The sequence below is a fragment of the Mandrillus leucophaeus genome, unplaced genomic scaffold (assembly GCF_000951045.1).
Source record: "Mandrillus leucophaeus isolate KB7577 unplaced genomic scaffold, Mleu.le_1.0 Scaffold132, whole genome shotgun sequence".
Classification (NCBI taxonomy): Eukaryota; Metazoa; Chordata; class Mammalia; order Primates; family Cercopithecidae; genus Mandrillus; species Mandrillus leucophaeus.
In genome coordinates this window covers 3,162,832-3,184,602 of record NW_012101277.1, presented here as the reverse complement: position 1 = coordinate 3,184,602, position 21,771 = coordinate 3,162,832, and the positions used below count along the sequence as shown (strand labels likewise).

The following is a 21,771-nucleotide window of genomic DNA, read 5'->3' as shown; positions in this document are numbered from 1 at the left end:
TTACCAGCAAACCATTGCAACATGGAAACTCCCCCTCAACACAGATTGTTCTCAAAGGTAAGTGAACTGAAGAGCTAAAGTTTCATATCTGAAGGCCTCTTCTCATATAACCATCCCTTCCAAAGCACCAATATCAACATATTTCAACCATACCATCAAAAATTATAAAAACAAACAAAGCGTTAAAAAAAAAAAAAAGATGGCAGTTACGTGTCAAAAAGAATGCTATTCTGTGTTCTCAAAAGAAACCAAAAGGAAAGAGTCCAAGAATAGAATGTTTAATCAAGTTCACTTGAATTCACACTGCTCTCTGAGAATAATAGTTGAAGCAACATTTTCGGACAATTATGTGCACTAGCATTAAATCCCCGAGCACAGCAACGTCACAAAGCACAATGGAAGAGACCGTGATGCTAGGACCCACACACTTTTATCACCACATTCTATTCACACTCCTTATGTGTGTTTGATAGTTGTACATTACTTCATATATTTCAATGAGCTGTCTTTGAGGGAAAGGTAGAACATTATCAGATTTTAATATAACAAAGTACCATCCTCAGCTTTCAGCTAACAGCTTAAGCAACTGAGAACTCAACTGATTAGGAATCAAAGAAGCAACCACTCTGTGCTACAAACCTCAGTCGACAGTAAGCCTCTATAACATATTGCTTTCTGACTTGTTCTTTTTGCAATAAGATTTCAGTGCCTTTTAGAATCTCACTTCTTTACTCTTTCCTTTCATGAATAAAATCAATCACATAATATACACTACTCTAACTTCTATTTGCCATCAGCTGCTTTGTTCCACTCCTAACATTTTCCTTATGGATGAATTGGGCTTCCTCAGTCATGATGCAGGTATTTTCCTACAGTATGCAATCATATGGCAAAGCAGCAGTCAAGTGGTTAAGTGTGCAATCTTGAGAAATTTTCCCAATGGTGAGATGTATTCTATTGTGAAATTATGCCCCAAGGTGGTGGTGGAAGCCTATTACCTGGGTCTAGTTTCAAAAAATTCTCCAAAGAACACCCTGAGGAAAGCCCTATATTACGGGGATATGAAGAACTAGTCCAAACTACAGCCATCGTCATTTCAAATTGGCTGAAAACCTACCGACCTAATTTCTTCTCAATTTATATCCCATTACTTCAATTGCTAGGAACAAGGATTCAGGACACATCAGGTAGAATACTACACAAAACAAGTGCCAGATATCGCTACAGTTTAGCAACAATTTAACCAGTAATCCCTGAGTTAACACTCTTCTTGTAATGTACAATGGACATGAGAGTACTTTGTAAACTGTATAGTAGTCTACAAATTAGACTTATTACAAAATCATACTAAATTAGGTAATAGGGTGAATGGATAAACAAATTGTGATATAGATATATATATATACACACACACACACATATACATATATATACACACACAATGGAATATTATTCAGCCTTAAAAAGAAATTACAACATAGATGAACTTGGAAACACGTTAAGTGAAATAAGCCAGACACAAAAGTACAAATACTGTGTGATTCTACGTACTTGAGAGGTACCTAGAATAGTCAAATTCATTGTGACAGAAAGTAGAATAGAGATTACTAGGAGCTGAAGGGAGAGGGAAATGGAGAGTTACTATTTAATGAATATAGAGTTTTTGTACAGGATGATTTTTAAAAGAGTTCTGGAATACATAGCAGTAATGTACAACATTGTGAACGTACTTAATGCGGCTGAATTGTACAAAAAATGGCTACAATGGTAAACTTTATGTTATGTCTATTTTACAACAATAAAAATGAAGAAAAACACATAAAATGGCAAGAGTCATAATGGGAACAGTTCTGCTCATTGGCTCTACCATATAACCTACATTTATTTTCTTCGTGGCACTGAACAGTATTTGAAATAGTATTAACCTATTTGCTTACTTGTTTATTGTCTCTCTCTGTCTCTCTCTCCCCCTACTAGAATACAATTGACTATAAGAGCACAAACCTATGCCTTCTATTTCACTACTTTACTTCCCATTTATGATGTTTCTTATCACAGAGTGTGTGCAGAATAAATATGTGTTGAATAAATAAATAGATGGAAGAAACACTACATATGTCCTTTTAATTTTGAGTTTGGTTACTCCGCATGATCACACACATTTTCTTATGTCCAATAACATTTAATGTCTCTACCTCTTGTAGGCAGTAGAATACTTTCAATTTTTGTTTATATTACATGTAAGTCTTGTATCTGTAAATAGAAGCTAAGCTCCTTGACAAACCATACACTATAGCTCTATTTCCCCACAAAGTATCTTACTTTTGCATAGTGCCATATGGTATACTAAGAACTTTTACATCTGTGATCATCTTTGGTTCACATGATCATGAGGCTGGCAGATGGAATCATCCCTCTTGCAGAGATGAGGGAACAGGCTTAGAGAAGGTAAGTGACTTGTTCAAAGTCAAAGTTAGTAAGTAGTACAGCCAGAACTCAAAACCAGTTATCCACCAGGCACAGTGGTTCATGCTGTGGCTCAATGCTTTAGGAGGCTGAAGCATGAGGATCACTTGAGGACAGAAGTTGGAGTCTGCAGGGAAATGTGACTGCACCACTGCACTCCAGCCTGGGCAACATAGCAAGACCCTGTCTCAAAAAAAATGTTTAAAAAGTTCTTCCAGCTTCAGGTCCAAAGTTCTTTTCATTAAAAGTCTGATAATGAAGAAGCAGCAGCTTCTCCACTCCTTCTCAAATCTCCGCCTGTTTGGGGCCCACCTACTTCCACTCCTGCCTCCACTATGTCCATCAAGGTGACCTAGAAGTCCTATAAGGTGTCCACCTCTGACCCCTGGGCCTTCAGCAAACACTCCTACATGAGTGGCCTGGTGCCCCCATCACCTCCTCAAGCTTTTCCCAAGTGGGCAGCAGCAGCTTCCAGGGTGGCCTGGGCAGAGGCTTTGGTGGGGCCAGCGGTATGGGAGGGATCACTGCTGTCATGGTCAACCAGAGCCTGCTGAGTCCCCTTAACCTGGAGGTGGACCCCAACATCCAAGCCAGGCCCTGCACACCCAGGAGGAGAAGCAGATCAAGACCTTCAAAACAAGTTTGCCTCCTTCATCAACAAGGTACGGTTCCTAGAGCAGCAGAACAAGATACTGGAGGTCAAGCGGAGCCTCCTGCAGCAGCAGAAGTTGGCTCAGAGCAACATGGACAATGTTCCAGAGCTACTTCAACAAGCTGAGGCTGCAGCTGGAGACTGGGCCAGGAGAAGCTGTGGCTGGAGGTGGAGCTTGGCAACACACAGGAGCTGGTGGAGGACTTAAGGAACAAGTACCATGATGAGATCAATAAGCATACAGAGATGGAGAATGAATTTGTCCTCATAGAGAAGGATGCGATGAAGTTTACATGAACAAGGTAGAGCTGGAGTCTTGCCTGGAAGGGCTGACTGGTGAGATCAACTTCCTCAGGCAGCTGTATGAAGAGGAGATCAGGGAGCTGCCATCCCTGATCTCTGACACGTTTATGGTGCTGTCTGTGGACAGCAGCCGCTCCCTGGACATGGACAACATCATCGCTGAGGTCAAGGCCCAGTAGGAGGAGATCGCCAACTGCAGATGGACTGAGGCTGACAGCATGTACCAGATCACGTATGAGGAGCTGCAGTCGCTGGCCGGGATGCACAGGGATAACCTGTCGCGTACAAAGACTGACATCTCCGAGATGAACCAGAACGTCAGCTGGCTCCAAGGGCCTCAAAGGCCAGAGGACTTCCCTGGAAGCCGCCATCACAGATGTTGAGCAGCTCGGGGAGCTGGCCATAAGGATGCCAACACCAAGCTGTCCGAGCTGGAGGCCACCCTGCAGCGGGCGAAGCAGGACATGGCGTGGCAGCTGCGTGTATACCAGGAGCTGATGAATGTCAAGCTGACCCTGGATATCAAGATTGCCACCTACAAGAAGCTGCTGGAGGGCGAAGAGAGCTGGCTAGAGTCTAGGATGCAGAACATGAGTATCCACTTGAAGACCACCAGTGACTATGCAGGAGAGCTCAGCTCGGCCTATGGGGGCCTCACAAGCCCTCTCCTTAGCTATGCCTGAGCTCCAGCTTTGGCTCTGTAGGGGGCTCCAGCTACTTCAGCGGCACCAGCTCCACCAGGGCTGTGGTTGTGAAGATCGAGACCCGCGATGAGAAGCTGGTGTCTGAGTCCTCTGAAGTCCTGCCGGAGTGAACGCCCACGGTAGCCCCTCCCACCCTACCCCCACTGCAGCTGCCCCAGAGCCGGTAAGAGAGGCTGCTGTGCAGGAGAGCACAGGGAACAGGAAACCCACGTGAGACTCAGCGCTAGCCCTCAGCCCACCTGTGGGGGGAGTTTACTGCCAGGGGGACCCCCCTTCCCCATACCTGCAGCTACAAAACAATTCACTTTTTTCCCAAAATAAACCCTCAGCGAGCTCTGCCAATTGTCAAAAAGAAAAAAAAAAAAAAGTTTGATAATGAAAACGATTCTAATGTCTTATTTCCATAATACAAAATAGAATATGTTAAAATAATTCCTACTAATTTTTTTTTCTCGGCCTATGAAAAAAGATGCCTTGGCCATGGGTTTGTTTTAAATGCTAAACAAGAGAGGAATTATACATGGCTAGAAATAAATTTAGCTGATTATTTGACAATATCATATTATACATACAGTTATCCATTTCTCAATAATCAAGATACATTCTGAGAAACGCATCATTGGGCAGTTTTAACATGTGAACCTCATAGAGTGCACTGACACAAATCCATACGGTTTGTGTAACCTGCTACACACCTAGGCTGTATGGGATAATCTATTGCTCCTAGGCCACAAACTTGTAGGCAACTGTAACACAATGGTATTTGTGTATCTGAGCATATCTAATTACATAGAAAAGGTACAGTAAAAATAGCATATTAAATCTTCTGGGACCACCACTGTATGTACAGTTCATCAGTGGCCAAAACATTGTATGTGGCTTATGACTGTACAGAAAAAATTGACTACAAATATATGATGGTTCCAGTAGGAGCCATACAGGCCAGTCAGTGAAGTAAGGGCTCAATCATCTCACTGTCCAGTTCACCTCCAGGACACTTTCAGCTTCAGCCAATTGAAGACACATGGGAAGAAGAGCCTCATACCACCGCCACCCTCCCATTTTCCTTCAGGAGCCAGAAATCCAGAATCATATCTGAAATTCATCATTTTTAAATGTTATCAATTAATCTCATTTTAAAGAACATTCTGCATGTCAAATACAGCCTGTGGGCAACCAGGGCGTGGCTTCAGTTCTAAGCTATCTTATTTCTGAGTAGGTACCACTTTCTACTCATGGACTGTGTCAACTCTGACTTGAATCAGAAAAAAAAAAAAAAAAAGCAAGAAGAGAGCATATGAAGACCAAAAAAAAAAAAAAATCTCGGTTATCTTCCCTGTACTTCTTATTTACCCACATTGAAAATTTTGCCTAGACTTATGGACTTCAAATGAGTGCCATTACATGAAATAACTGTGCTTATAAGAGTGCTTTAAAGTCCTTAGATTTGAAGATGTTTAATGTACCAATCCAACTTAAAAACTAAGTTCGCCTTCCATGGGAGAATCCAGAAGCTAAAACAGAGGCTAAAAACAGAGTATTTATTCTTGTAAGGACAGGATCTGATGTTTCTACTCTATACTTTAGCAGTGGCACATAAAAGATTATAATTGGGAATGAAAGAAAGAAAAGGACCTACTGAAAAACAGATGTCTTGAGCTAGAAGTAGCAATCACAGCATCTGCACTTTGGCGTCGGGAGAAAAACACTGGAAGAAAACAATAAAGCACAAGGTAAAAAATACCAAATAAGTCAGCTTTTTTTTTTTCCAGTTGATTGTCAGGGGGGCGGGTGGGAAGAGGACAAAAGGATATTTAGAAGACTTTGGTAAAATTCTGAAGCCTTAAATAGCTTATGGTTCAGATAAGCTGAGAAATGGAGGCAAAGGGAGTAAAAGGAGAATAAAATGGCTGTGCTTAGTTTTTCTCTTAGTGTAAGGCTTAAAAGACAATTCAGAACTGGCTCAAATTCAGAGTCTTTCACCAAGATCAGTACCATTACTTCTTTTTTGGTATCGTCTTTCAAATGTCAAATTCACTCCAATTTATTACCTATAACTTTCCAGAAAGCACCTTAAAAACTGCCTCACTTTATTTCCTTGCAAATACTCTATGCTGTATTTATATCTTCTACTTACTACATGGTAACACAGAAAGAATGCAGGATTTGGAGTAAGAATACTTGGATTCAAGACTTGGTCACCTGTTTAGGTAGATGATTTCTAGAATCATTTAATTCCTCTGAGCCTCAGTTGATCATTTTGTACAATAAAGGTAATATGGCTTGCCTTAACTACCTCACAAGGTTGTTGCAATGATTAAAAGAAATAACCTATATAAAAGTATCTCTCAAGTTTTAATCTTAAAAATATCTACAAAGTCAAAGGTTCATCCTCCAATGAAACTGCAACCTAACTGATCATTTAACAAACATTATTAAACATCTACTGTTACTTTAAACACTGGCAAGATAGCTGTGAAAATGACAAGGTCGTTTCCTGCACACATGGAGCCCATAATCTGATTACAGCTGTAAATTTTTAATTTGGGGCTTCATGATAACATAGTAAACAAAAAAAAATTCATCTTTCAGCTAATAAGTAGATTACAAGTTTGTGATAATGTACTGTTTTTCATTAATTTTCATAAAGAAAAGAATATAATGGCATTATCTTAATTAAATTCAAAAAGGCACTTAGCCTGAAACCACAGAGTAAAGGCATTATGTACTATACATGTGCCATTGAAATATAGTAATTATTAGTCACCACAGACACACTTGCTAGCATGCAAACATAAGGAAAATGCAGCTGCTCACTCAAAGTTTGATTTGTGGAAATACGATATATTCATCCAAAATAGCTATTACTAAGTTCTTATTTTATGCAAGGCCTCACACTGGACCCTGTAAGGGATAGGTCAGCAAGCCCCAGTTTCTTGCTTCCTTCAAAGGACTTGTAATAGAAGAATAAAAGATTTGTGAGCTCATGTAAGTAAGAGAATGACGTATGAATACTGAAGAAGGGATTAGAGTTGCTTAGAAAGAGATACCAAATTTAAGGAATAAAAAGGTGCCCTCATGAAATTTTGACCAATAAGGCAAAGCACTAGGCCAGCAGTCAAAACTCCAAGTTTGAGTCTAATGATGTATTCACCCAAATCTGGTTCTATGAAATGAAGCAAATTACTTTAACTCAGTCTTTCTATCTATGAAATAAAAAAACAGAAAACTACCAATATTCTGACTTTCTCAAATCCTTGAGTTGGAAAAACTCATGATTGAATGAACAGATTTTTCTGAACACCATTTACTCCACAGTTTTGGTGGTTGCATTAGATAACATATGTGAAGTACTCTATTTCTTACACTAAGTATGTCCTCAATAAATGCTGAACCTTGATCTGAAGTAGGAAATAATTGAACTAAACCTTAACATATTGGTAAGATTTTAATATACAGAGATATGAAGAAAGCAATGTCAAGCCAAAAGAGCAGGCTGGAGAAAGACATGGAATGTGGAACATACAAAGAGTATGAATGGCAAGTAATCTCATTTGGCTCCACGCTAAAGTGAATTAAGTGGAGGAATAAGAGGTAAACTTGAAACGATGGAGCTGACCCAGAATATTTAGGATGCTGATGGCCACATAGAAGTGTTTTCCCTCAATGTAGTAGGTATCAGCGAGGTACTGGGGGACTGCAAAAGACATCAGCCTAAACATGTAAAATCTATACAAACCCTTTCATCATTTGATGATCAAACGCCTCCAAAGAAAGCCAGTCAACAAGCTCTTTGGGTAATATATTTGATAGTAGCTCATATGACACCACTACCATTTCCAGTTAACATAAATGGAAAAAAAACTCTGAAGACTTCAGTTTCAAACATTTGTAGTCGCTTTCTTTTAGTAGGACACTGGTGAATGCCTCTCTCAAAATTAGATGCATTGCATTTCCCAGAATTTATCTTTAATCAAACTATCTTAAAAACTTGAGATGCTAAATGGAAAGATTTGTATCAATAAAGTACAGAGTTTATAACTTGTTTCAGAAAGACTTCACTATACCATTTATGAATGACTATGGTACTCCATATAAATACAAAAGAAAGCATGACAAAAATATGTTCTCTCTGCTACTAATATGCAGTGACTTAAAACTACTATACAATATGTTTGTACTATGATGAAGAGGGTTATAATAAGAGAATGAAGGATAATTTGAAGGACAGAAAAAGAAAAAAGAAGTTAAAAGATAATTAATATCTAAGCTAAATAAAAAAGGAAAAACAAAAGCATTTCAAATGTGGAACCCTGCCTTCTTTTATGAGTTTTTCACTCCATTCCATTACTAAAATTCAGCCAAATTTCTTAACTGAAGTAAGACAATACTTGCTAAATAAACTTCTTTGTTTCTACTGTAGGAAGCATCTAAATTTATAGTTTCTTATTTTTACAAACCTCTTTCAAATGGAAGAAATATTTTCACAGTCATAATTCAATATGGTGAATAAGATGTTTTTACCCATATTATGAAAATAAGAAAACTGAGGCTTAGAGGGGTGAAGTGACTTGCCCAGTCAGAACACACCCAAAAGGGACAACTTTAAGACCCATATCCAGGTCCTCTGATTACAAATCTCTTGTTCCTTCTAGCATATCATCCTACATCAATACTAGTGGGCATGCTATGTGTCAGATAAAGAACAGAGAAAGAGATCTTGGCATTCACAATAGTTGCTCTTTTGCACAAAGGGAGAAGAATGACATAGTGCCAGGGTGCACAGCAGCTTTGTTCCTTTTTCATTTATCTAACATAGTCCTACACCTTCCATACTGGGAATTGTATAAAAATAATCAAGTTCACAGAACCCTTGACACCATCTGCTGACACCACACTGTACAAACATCAAATGTAGATGATAATACAATTAAGTTTTAATCTACTTTGGGATACTATCCAATTTGTGGGCCATCTGGGGAGCACGTGTCCTCCACCTCAGTTCACCTTTGCTGTTTGCCTGATTCTGGACTAACTCTTTCTGTGTGAAGGTGTGAAGAATGAAAACTGATGACTGCATTAAAATATAATTCAGAAGGCAACGGTCTGCTGGAAAACTGAATAATGGTCCCCAATGATAAACAGAAATAATTTGAAGTTCTCTGCTATTAGAACTTAAAAGCATAGCATAGCTCTTTTCCTCCATTCACGCCAGTGACGTGAGTGTGGGTATTCCATCATGTCTGAACAGACTTCATTCCACTTTCTGATTAAAGAGAATACTATGATAGATCCTCCAAGAAAGATGGAATAGGATAAAAATGATTCTCTTCTCCTTTCAGATTTTTTATTCCTGTGCACATTAGACAGCATGTCTAAGGGTACTATCTTCACTCCATCACAAGAACTAATCAGAAAGGAAAATAGAGTGTACAGTCAATGGCACGCACTCAACTCTAGAAATAACCCCCATAGTTATTTCAAATAATTGGTTAACAGGCTATGCTTTGGGTAAGGCCTCCCTTTGTACAGAAGAAAGCATTTTTACCAAAGCCAGAGGTTATCTTCTCCTCTTTTAGGCTCAGACCTCCCTCTTGTCATTAGATGCAAACCTAGAATTCAGAATAAAAACTTTAAGGACACTTGACCCATTACCATGGGAGTTATATCACATTTGTCAGTCTGGCTCTAATGTGTTGCACCAGTTCTAAAAATTGAGCTTCTACCATTTTCCCAGACCTGATTCCTTTTCTTGGGTACCCGTAAAAGATCTCACTTTGTTCTTGCTACACCACCCCCCTGCCGCCCCCACCGCCACTCCCCCATGGAATGCTGTTCCTGAAACTTAGTCCTGCTCTTTGCTACCTCCGGACAATGTTTCTTCACACTGATTTCCCACTTGTATCCCTCCTGCCCTCCATAAGAATGCTGTGGGCTATACTGCTTTTGCCTTATCCCTAAAGGCCATGCTTTGCCTACCAGAATGGATCCTCAGAACACAAGTTAGGCCTGATTCCAGCACTGGGCCCTCACAGTGACAAGTCCTCGTGTGGGTCCCAGTGGTCCACATCTGTGTCCACTTGCTGGAGTTGATCTCTAAGGGCTTATAGTCTAATTGAAAGAGATGTACATTAACAAAAGGATTGGTTTTTGACTTTTGTTGTCTTATATTGTTAGCTCCTGTAAGAGCTAACAATACATCTTAAGGATAGTATGGTTCATGAATTGGTGGGCTATTGGCATAATTCAGCTATAATTATAACCAACTTATAATTGATGATGTAATAATAGTACTGAATAATGGGAAACTTGGGAATCCAACTTCCTGGACTCAAACCCAGCTTTGACATTTACCAACTTTGGGCCATTGGGCAAAATTAACAAGTGCCTCAATTTATTCAGCTATGAAATGAGGAAAATCATAATGCTTTTTCAAAGGGCTCTGAGGATGAAATGTGTTAAAACATATAAAGTGCTTACAGCAGGACCTGCTCATAATAAATGCTCAACTAGTAGATGTATATTAACTCGGCGGGCTGACATATCTAAAAAATAGTAAGAGTCACAGAGAAGACCAAGTAGGGAAATCAGTCCCATATTGAAATTCACTATTAATTCTTTAAGAAGACTTATCTGTCTTTCCCCAGGACAAGCTGAATTTGACTCCAATACATCAGTAACTGTTTGGCAGGGAAGTCTGGAGTACTAGGTCTACCTTGACAGCTTATTACCTACATGGATGTTTTTTATCTGTTAAATGTAGAAAATAATGCTTCCTACCTAGTAGGGTTAGCCTTATTACAAAATTAGTTAAGACAGATAAAGCACTTAGAATAATGCCTGACATACAGAAAACACAAGTATGAGCTAATTTCTATTATGAGTGTAGCCTACACAATGGTCATGAAGATGCTATGATGAAACCAGAATGTCCCTAAGTGATTAGAGCCTGGAGGATCCATGTTTCTGGCAAAGGGAGAAGCTCATTAGCTCCAGTAATACTGAGGACCCATCCCACTGAAAGTAAATTCAAATCTTAACTGTACCTTAAAGAACATACCACATGGCAAAAAAAAAAAAAAAAAAAAAAACCCACAAAACACTCAGACAAGAAGGAAGCAATCATAGCCACATTCTCCTACAGAGAAAGTGGGCAAAACAAGGATAACAAGTTTCCAAGGATAACAACTCACATTTTGCAAAGCTTTTAAAGCATGTACTCTGAAAAATTCAGTGAGAGGGTGCACTTAAAAGATCAAGTAGATAAAAATACTTTTTGAATAAAAATTAGGGTCCCCAAGCAAGGATGCAACAATCCAACACATACAGGTAGGAGGCCAAAAGTTGTGAACACAAAGGAGGATCAAAACAATCTAAAGGAAGAGAATTTCAGAGTAGACTGCATGTGGTCATTGCCAGATTGTTAGTGAATAGGTCCCAGAAATGAATACCTGAGTTCTGGTCTATTATAAACATATATTAGTTTATTTCATGGTGAATTTCAGAGCCCATTTCTTATTCCAAAAGGTTGACTCAGTTATTTTCAACAAAAGCTTTTCTAACCCTACCCCTCTCCATTGGAGGCTAAACTCCCCTGGGGTGGTTGGAGACTGTGTTTCCAGCAGCAATGGGCTGGCCTTGATTGCTAACTATCTGAGTGACCTTAGGAAAGTTACCACAATTCCCCCTTCATTCATCTCCCATCTACAGAGTGGACATAATGCTGGACTCTACCCAATAGAAGGAACACGATTATTGATTTAGCTAACACACATGATGCACTTAGGAAGGTCCATGACACACATAAAGCATTATACACTTTCTGTTGTCTCATAAGGTAGCAAGTTAAAGAGTGTCACTATTGTTTTTCATGGATATCTAGACTAAGCTGACCCTATTGAGTACTGAGGTCAAGATTCTGAAGGAGAAGATCAAAAGGGCAAACATGGGCAAATAACACCTCTCTTAACATGTGTTCTTCCTTGTTCCCCATGGCTCGGTCTGCACCACTAGATTTAACAGGGTTTATTTTCTCTAGATGTATTTTACCTTACAATCTGGCTTACTAGGAATGACCTCCCTCAGAAGCTGGCTGGTTTCTTGGTTCTCTACCTTGCATTTAACATAGTTCCAGACACAAACTGGGTTCTCAAAACATGAGTGATGAATAATCAACAAATGGATGTCAAGCAGGAAAGAATTGTTCTAAATCCAAGACTACTTGCTAAAATCAGCAAACTTTCACATTCATTAATAGAATAAAATTATTATTTTAATATTCTTTTAATAGTTTACAGCTAAAAGCATCAGCAGTGCTTTTGAAAGTGAATTGTGTCAGCCGTTACGTTGGGAATGTTGAAATGTTTTTTGCCGAATACTACTGCCATATCCTTCTGTCATTTAGAGGCTTTTTAAATTGTTTTGTCTGCCTCAAATGTTCTGAGACACTTGTGTGTTCTCTATGCATTGGACTGCCTACACATAGAAAAATTATCCACTTCCCCATCAACCACTGACTTTTTCTATTACCAAATGAGAGGTTCTAAAGGCCCACAATGACTAGGATAAATCACTCCATTTCTTTTACTCTATTAAAGTAGATATTTTATGTTCCACTGCCACAAAATCCAAGATGAACACCAAAAATAGCCTGTGAGTTGAAGACTCTCATTTTAAAATGGCACCACAATTTATCCTATTTCTTACTGTACCATGAGCATTACATTATTCATTAGAAGATTTGGGTTTTAGGCAGCCTTTGCTGCCTTTGCTGAGTGTGGGCTTCCCAGTGCAAACTGGCGATTTAAAGAGATATCTTTCAGAGATAAGGTCACTTTGTGGATTCCCACCCGTGTGAACCCACTGTGTTTGCATAAATATAAATTTATTCTACGACATTCCTGTCATGTCTGCTCAGTGAACAAGTAATTTGCCACTCTCATTACTCCAGGTACAAGGTACCTTGTGAAAAATCAATCTTCTTTCTGCTTCATACCCCAGTCACCCAGTGCATTCTGACTCTGAATGCAGCTGTGAGATAAAGACACAGGTCTGTTTCAGCAGGCTGGATTGTCCAAAGGGGCTAATGAATGTTACACCTCACTGGGAAACCCCATCTTGGGGCAAGGGAAATGTCTATATAAAAAGCAAATGTGCTGTTTTGTGTAAAGCATTTCCTATACCAGAGGGAGGCAGGTCTTAATAGTAGAACAAATAAGTAGCCATAGGGGGTTTAGTGCACAGTTTTTCAGAAATATTAATCTGCCATCTCTTTAGGCTACAAATCATTTTCTCTACCTCTTGACAGGTTAAATTTTGACTTTGAAAGACAATCCATTGCAGGATCCTGACTGGCTATAATATGCCAGACTTCTCCCCAGGGACGGAGTCAACTCCCTCCAGCAGATGAAACCATTTTCAGTGTTTTCCTTGGTGCTGATTGCTGTTTTTTCACCAATGTATCCTCCTCAACATTATAGCGTAAGTGCCAGTGGGAGGAAAAAAAGCAGTGGAAATATTTTCATTTTGTATCTATTTTCTGATCCAAAAAGGGGTTATATCCTGGAATTTTCTTGCTATATAGTAGCACAGATCTGTTTTAGAAAATCACTAATTCGAATGTCAAGAAATATGTATTGAGTACCTACTGTGTTCTATTTCTAGAGCTGTAAATAAAGTAATTAACAGAAGTAACATAGTCCCTCTGTCATGGAATTTATGTTCCAGAAAGTAGAAAATAAATGAATACCTAAATAAACCAATGTGACAATTTTAAGTATTGATCAGTGCTTGGGGGATCTAAAACATTAGATTGAGGGTGAGAAAGATTTAGCCAAATAAACCAGCTGTGAGGAAGAAGAAAAGAAGCAGCAGAAGCAGGAGAAGCAGAAGCAGCAGAAGCAGCAGAAGCAGCAGCAGCAGGAGCAGAAGAAACAGAAGCAGAAGCAGCAGAATCAAAAGAAGAATCAAAATCAGAAGAAAAAGAAGGGCTGGGCGCAGTGGCTCATGCCTGTAATCCCAACAATTTGGGAGGCTGAGGTGGGCGGATCCTTTGAAGTCAGGAGTTCAAGACCAGCCTGACCAACATGGAGAAATCCCGCCTCTATTAAAAATACAAAAAATTAGCTGGCCGTGGAGGCACATGCCTGTAATCCCAGCTACTCAGGAGGCTGAGGCAGGAGAATCGCTTGAACCCAGGAGGTGGAGGTTGCAATGAGCTGAGATCATGCCATTGCACTCCAGCCTGGGCAACAAGAGAAAAACTCCGTCCAAAAAAAAAAAAGAAAAAGAAAAAAAGGAAAGAAAAAGAAGGTGGAGTAGGAGGAGGAGAAGGAGGAGGAAGGTAGGGGAGCATATAAGCATATTATGGGCAAAATAAAAGGAATAGAAATAGTGAAATAGAGAGAAGGCAGTGTGGGAGGGGCAGTATGTATGAGTCAGTAGAGTGATCCTGGCAGGAGTCAGTCCACAGAAGCCTGTTGGCCATGAGAAAGAACTGGGAAAGAAAGTGCAGTAGGAAGCCACTGGAAAGTGAAAGTGGAGAGGGCTTTGAAACAACCAGGCAATTGAAATAATCTATGTTTTTTAAAGAACACATTAAAATGTGCTGCTGCATAGAGTTGTAGGGGGTAAATGTAGTAGAAGTAGGGGGAACATCTAGGATGCTCGGGCCACAGTCCAAGCAAGTTATGATGATGGCCTGACCTACAAAGCTATCAGTAGAGATGAAGAAAAGTAGACATACGTGTGATATACTTTGGATATACAGACCTTAGAACTTGGTCAGAGATTTGATGAGAGGGTAGCAAAGAGGACAGGAACCTAGGACATAGTCAAGATATTTGGTTTAAAAAACTAGATGAATATTGGTGTCATTACTACGAGGGAGAAAAAGTGGAAATGAGTTAATTGTCTTTGGGACATATTAAGTTTGAGAAGACAGATGTCCAAGATGTTACATAAGAAGTTGGGAACACAAACCCGAAGCTTAGGGAGAAGTACCTTCTAGAGCACACAGATTGTATTTAACACCATGTATGTGAATGAGTTCACTCAGGGCAGGGGTGCCAGCTAAAATATAAGACATCCAGTCAAATTTGAATTTCCAAAGCAATGAACAATTATTTAATATAAGTATGTCCAAAACATTGCATAGGACATACCTATACTAAAGTATATCCTGGCCGGGCATGGTGGCCCATGCCTGTAATCCCAGCACTTTGGGAGGCTGAGGCTGACACATCACTTGAGGTCAGGAGTTTGAGACCAGCCTGGCCCACACGGCAAAACCCCATCTCTACTAAAAATACAAAAGTATTAGCCAGGCATGGTGGCATGCACCTGTAGTCCCAGCTACTTGGGAGGTTGAGGCATGAGAATCGCTCGAACCCAAGCAGCAGAGGTTGCAGTGAGACGAGATTGTGCCACTGCACTCCAGCCTAGGTGATAGAGTGAGACTCTATCTTGATAAATAATAAAGTATGTCCTGATAGCTTATAGAATGAATAAGTAAATAAATAAATGTGTATATATATAAAATGTGAACATGTTTGCAGTTACAAAATCTGAAATTCAAATTTGACTTAGAATGCTATATGTTTATTTCCCAACAATCTAGGCAATCATAACTCTGAGTGAGATTATAAATAGAGAAGACCCAAGGTCTAAAACACTCCTAACTTTAAAGGTGGAACAGAGGAAAAAAGAGGTAGCAGACGAGACTGAGAAGGAGGTGCCAGTCAGAAGAATATGGTTTCACAGAGACTAACAGAAAGAAGGTATCCCAAGAAGGAAATGCTCAACTGAGTTCAAAGTTTTGACTACGGCTTAGGGGTTGAATAGGATGAGCTTAAACAAGTAACCATTACACTTGGCAGCATGCAAGCAAGCCTTGGTGACCTTGAAAACAGCAGCTACAGTGAAGTGGGAGGAAAGTGGGAGGAACAGAAGACCCTCTAGAGTGAGATAAAGAGATAAAGAAGTGAATACAATGAATATACAAACCTCTTCCAATAAGCTTTGCTATGAAAGGGAGAACAAAAAATGGGTAGCAGCTATGGGAACACCTAGGGCTGGGGAGATACAGGACAATGTGTGTGTGTAATGGGAATGATCTGGTAGAGAGGGAGAAGTGGAAGATTCAGGAGTGAGAGGCAAGAATGGCAAGACGAAAGCTCATGAGAAGGAATAAGATCCAGACCATGATGGATGGGTTGGCTTTGAATAGCAGTGGAGACGACTCTTCCATTTTAACAGAAAGAACATAGTGAATATGAGTGTGGTGTCTGTTGGTTTCAAATTTAATAAACAACTCCAAAACTACACGTACATAAAAATATTCCACTTATAATCAAATACTTTTTTCTATGTTTTAGTTTGTGCAAAATACCCCGCTATTGCATACGTACATAAACAAATATAGACATATTCAAAATTAGTTGTTTCAAGACATTTTGATAGCTAAATGAATGATTGTTAGATAATCATTTAGGAACAAATTATTCACGTTCTCTTTTACGTTCCTAGTTCCCTTTATTTTTCATGAATATGGGAAGTATAAAATAGTTACAACACCAAAGTTGAGGTTTTTCTAAATACAAATTAGACATTCCTAAATAACATTTCTCATAACTGTGCCATAATATACATCATTAAATATAAAAGTTTTGCTAATACAAAGTGAAAGTAAATACTGCCAAACTCCAGAGAAACAAAGGTCAGTTGCTGTGGGAACCAACCTTTGGACCTCTTGACTTTTGCATGTGTTGCATTAATGTGGATATTTGCATTGGATCTACTCCAAAATATAAATCAGGTATTCACTAATACAGTTATAAATGCAGTTCAGCAGCAGAGACAGTGCTGCCTTTTGGGGAGCACAAAGACAAACAGTAAAGACAATTTTTTAAAAATAGATATAATATCCTTAAAACATTTCTCTCAGTATCATGCAGTCATCTGTCACTTACCTGAAGTCCTGGTGATATCTGTACATGAACACAATTATCCCATAATACTTAATGTTCTTGTTAACAGAAGAGTGATATTCTGGTAAACAGAATTCCCTGGTTTATTAAAGGGTAATTATTGCCCACATGGTTCTTGTAATTTTCAACTCAAGGCTCACAGCTAAAGCAATCTTAAATTCTTTTGAATATTTAAAGGAATTTGTCTCTTAGCCATATCCTGCATTTGAAGTCAAACTGATACTGCTTTTAGAACTGATAAAATATGGATGCAGAAAAACTCCTGATTGTTAAACTATCATGTGGTTACGTATCGATTTACACTATCCAGACTAAACAGGCCTCTTTCTCAGCATGTTTACTACCATTTATATTTTCTACCTTCACTGTTTTTGAATAGTATTTATCTTAGTTTCCCTATATGAACCCAAGGAACACACAGCAAAATTGAAGTTCCATTCCATTTTTACATAAGCCAAGGACATTATGTACTTTCAGGGTCTAGTACCTAGCAGTCAGCCAATAAACATGCATGGATAGAAGCACAGATAGATGCATGGATGTCCAGAAGGACTATGAGGAGAGTAAGCTAGGAAATTTAGTCAGACAATAAAAATATAATCATAAATATATGTTTTATATCAGTTGAGAAAAATGAGACATAGTCAAGATTTTAAACAATCTGCTGTCCTTCCGAAAACTACAAGTAGGTGACAAATGTCTCAATTCCATAGTTTTTCTTAAAGAAAAACCTATTTATTCTACATCTTTTCACCATCTGTTAAAGCATACAGTAATCTACCCACTCACACACCAAAAAGGTGAGACAGTCCTCACAAGTATTAACTCAATGATACTCCAGGCTCTTATGGCTAGATTTAAAGACTGATACCTGAGATTTACTCAAAGTTTCCAAAGCAAACACAAATACAGTGTGGTAAACAGTTGGAGAGAACAGTTCACAAACGCCCATGTTCCCAAGAATAACGTCCATGCTTACTTTAGACGACCTTAACAGTTCAGATGTTTGGCAATTCACACCTATAAATCATAAACTGGGGCAATCTCTTCAGAGAGTGAACGTTTTAGAGGCTGGAAATATGTCATTCTCATCTTTGTATCACAGGAGTCCATGCTGCACAGCTAGATAGTAGGTACCCAATATATGTGTTTATTGCATGAATGAGTTAATGAAAAAATGAAGGCATCCATGCCTAGGTACCCTAGTAAGAAGTAAAACACAACCAGTAATCTAGTATCCTAACCATATGTGTCAGAGAACAGATTATATAAACTCTTCAAATATTTGGTTATATACAGAAGTTAGCACTCCCCAAAAACAGATTGCCCTGTAAATAAGGATTTCATGAAACTACAAATCCACACAGCAATCAGTGAGAGAGAAGACAGAGGAGAATGAGAGAGAGAAATGAGAGAGAAGGGAGGAGGAAAGGACATAAAGGGAGGGAAGAAAAGGAATACAACTACTAAAGGGTGGTGGGTCAGCAGGATGGTACCTAAAATATATGTTCATCGATGAGGCAATGGAAAGACAGTTCTTTATTTTTGTTTCATTTCTTTATTTTATTTAAAGTCTTAAACTTAGCCAAAGATAAGTATGAGGTTCACAAGAAAACTAATGACTCTGGGGTTGAGAGTTAATAAAATTCTGGAATGAAAAAAATTAACAATGGCAGTCAAAAGCACAAACTAAGCCAAGATCTAATTATATTACACTTTCATGAATGTAAAAAACATTATGAAATATTTAATAATCCACCAAACTCCAAACTTTTCATCTATCCAGGGATTCCATAGACTTGCACACAATTATCTCTTCAGTTAAATACACAGCACTTGGCAAGCACTTGGATTCATGTTCACATCATTGTTCCTGATATTACTAGGCCACTTCAAGTGCTTGAAGCTCTTCCCTTGCCATTCTCTGTGCTTAGAGAGGTTTAGGTTATAAGGATTTCAATCTGCTTGTTTTAATCAGTAGTTCTGCACTATTTGCCTATACCTTACATGTGAGCCTTTTGGCAGATGATTTATTTGATTTTCTTTATTCTTACCTTGCCAACACTTCTAAAATTGAATAAAGGAAAAAAGAAGAGGGCTCAGCAGGCACTGAACAACATGTCACATTGTCAACCAAAATGCTAAATATATATTCTGATTTCTAAGAGACCCTGGAACCTAAAGTTTTAAAGAAAGATGTAACTGTTTGTATCATCTATGATGTTTTCTTTCTTTTGCCTGCCATCAAGCTATCCATGATACAAATAGCAAATGGGGGATATAAATGTTATCTGATAACATGACAACCTAGATAGTATCTTATCTCTACTGAGGGTCCAGATGATCTCAAAAATTACTGATTTCATGCAGTATTACTTTTCCATATTATTTTATACAGATAAAATAGGTAACATAGGTATATTTAGAAAGTAAAATAATAAGACAAATATGAACCACTACCTACCAAACCCATCGCCAATTTAATAACAACATTACCATTGGTCTTGAAAGACAAACCCCTTGCTATCTGCAGGGGATTCATTTTAGGACCCATATAGAGTGGATGTGCAAGTCCTTGAGACAAAATGATGCTGACTGTACATCCTTAACTAATGTATTATTTCAATTTGTTTGGTTTGAGCTTCAAAAATATGACATTATACTATGTGCAATTTCCTGAAACTTGCTTTTTTCACTCAACATTATACGGGACATAACTGTAGGTTCCGCAAACACGATACATTCGTCCATTTTCATACTGCTATAAAGAACTGCCCAAGACTGAGTAATCTATAAAGAAAAGAGGTTTAATTGACTCACAGTGCAACACGGTTCGGGAAGCCTCAGGAAACTTACTATCATAGCAGAAGGGGAAGCAGGCATGTCTTACACAGCAGCAGATGAGAGAGAGAGAGAGGAGTGAGTGTGAAGGAGGAACTGTCCAACACTTATAAAATCATCAGATCTCATGAGAACTCACTCACTATCACAACAACAGCATAGGGTAAACTGTCCCCATGATCCAATCACCTCCCACCTGGTCCTTCCCTTGACACATGGGGAATATGGGGATTACAATTTGAGATGAAATTTGGGTAGGGACACAGAGCCAAACCTTATCATACTGCCCCTGGCCCCTCCCAAGTCTCACATAATTTTTAATTTCAAAACCAATCATGCCTTCCCAACAGTTTCCCAGAGTCTTAACTCATTTCAGCATTAACCCAAAACTCCAAGTCAAAAGTCTCATCTGAGGTAAGGCAAGTCCCTTCCTCCTAGGAGCCTGTAAAATCAAAAGCAAGTTAGTTACTTCCAAGATACAATGTGGGTACAGGCATTGGATAAATACTCTCATTCCAAATGGGAGAAATTGCCCAAAAACAAGGGACTACAGGCCCCGTGCAAGTCCAAAATCCAGCAGGACAATCATTACATCTTAAAGCTCCAAAACAATCTCCTTTGACTCCATGTCTCACATCCAAGTCACACCGATGAAAGAGGTAGGCTCCCACAGCCTTAGGCAGTTCTGACCCTGTGGCTTTGCAGGGTACAGCCCCACCACCACCACCACAACCACCCAACTGCTTTCACAGCTGGTGTTGAGTGTCCGCATCTTTTCTAGATGCATTGTGTGGGTTGTCAGTGGATCTACAATTCTGGGGTCTGGAGGACAGTGGCCCTCTTCTCACAGCTCCATTAGGCAGTGCCCCAGTGGGGACCCTGTGTAGGGACTCCAACCTCAGAGCTTCCAGCTCTGAACTTCTGCCAGTTTTTATTAAAATCTATTGATATTTTATTAAAATCTATTGATGTAATCATGGTGCAGGAATGTTAAAAAAACAAACAAACAACAACAACAACAAAAAAACCTGTATCTTTCTGGTATGGTACTATAGGAATCCAGCCTCTTGGTAACCTGTTAAACAGAGGCTGTCTACAAAATGATGTAGTTGAAGAATTCTAGCCAAACTATAAAACCCAGGAAATATATATTATCTCTGTAACAGCTCTACATCTAAAAGATGACCAACTGTCACTACCTTTAAAATAAGATGTCCATACGTGACTTTTTTCTATATTTCCGTTCAGTTCAAGGCTGTAGATGGCATACAATCAATGCTCAGATTTTAAAATATCATAGAAACTATCTCCTGTGCTAGAGTTAACTTTGCTGTCCTCCTCTTCTTGGTCTCTCCGTAACATAAACACAGTTGAGCATACCCTTATTTTTTAACACTTTCCTCTCTTCTGGGAGTGAAGCATTGAACACTCTCACAATCTTGGCTCTTCTATTGCCTTACTGGCCTCTCACTGTCAGAGTGTTTTGCTGGCATTTGCTCTTCCAGCTGACCTCTGATGGTTATTGCAGCACCTCAGGCCCTGTTATTGAGCCTTCACCTCTGTTTACAATTTCAATCCAGATGATCTCATGGCTTTAATACAACCTCTTCACTGTTCATTCACAAATTTTTTCTTCAGCCTTGATATTCTATCTGTGCCAACCCTGCACATTCAATTGAGAATTTGACAACACCAGTTAGGTAGCTGATAGGCATCTCAAACCTAACATATCCTGAGTAGAGTGATGTATTTTCATCTGTCTACCCTATTCACGATCCGTCTCCCATTCTTCATTGCACCACCATCCAACCTAGTCAAA

The 21,771-nt window shown here is 39.0% G+C and overlaps 1 protein-coding gene and 1 pseudogene across 2 annotated transcripts in view; one reads left to right on the top strand and one right to left on the bottom strand.

The window, feature by feature from the left end:
• The window catches only part of FAM19A2 (family with sequence similarity 19 (chemokine (C-C motif)-like), member A2), a 522,099-nt gene that overhangs the window by 182,004 nt on the left and 318,324 nt on the right, over window positions 1–21,771 (bottom strand). The gene's annotated exons all lie outside the window — the stretch shown is intronic.
• Window positions 2,775–4,235, top strand: LOC105534244 (annotated as a pseudogene).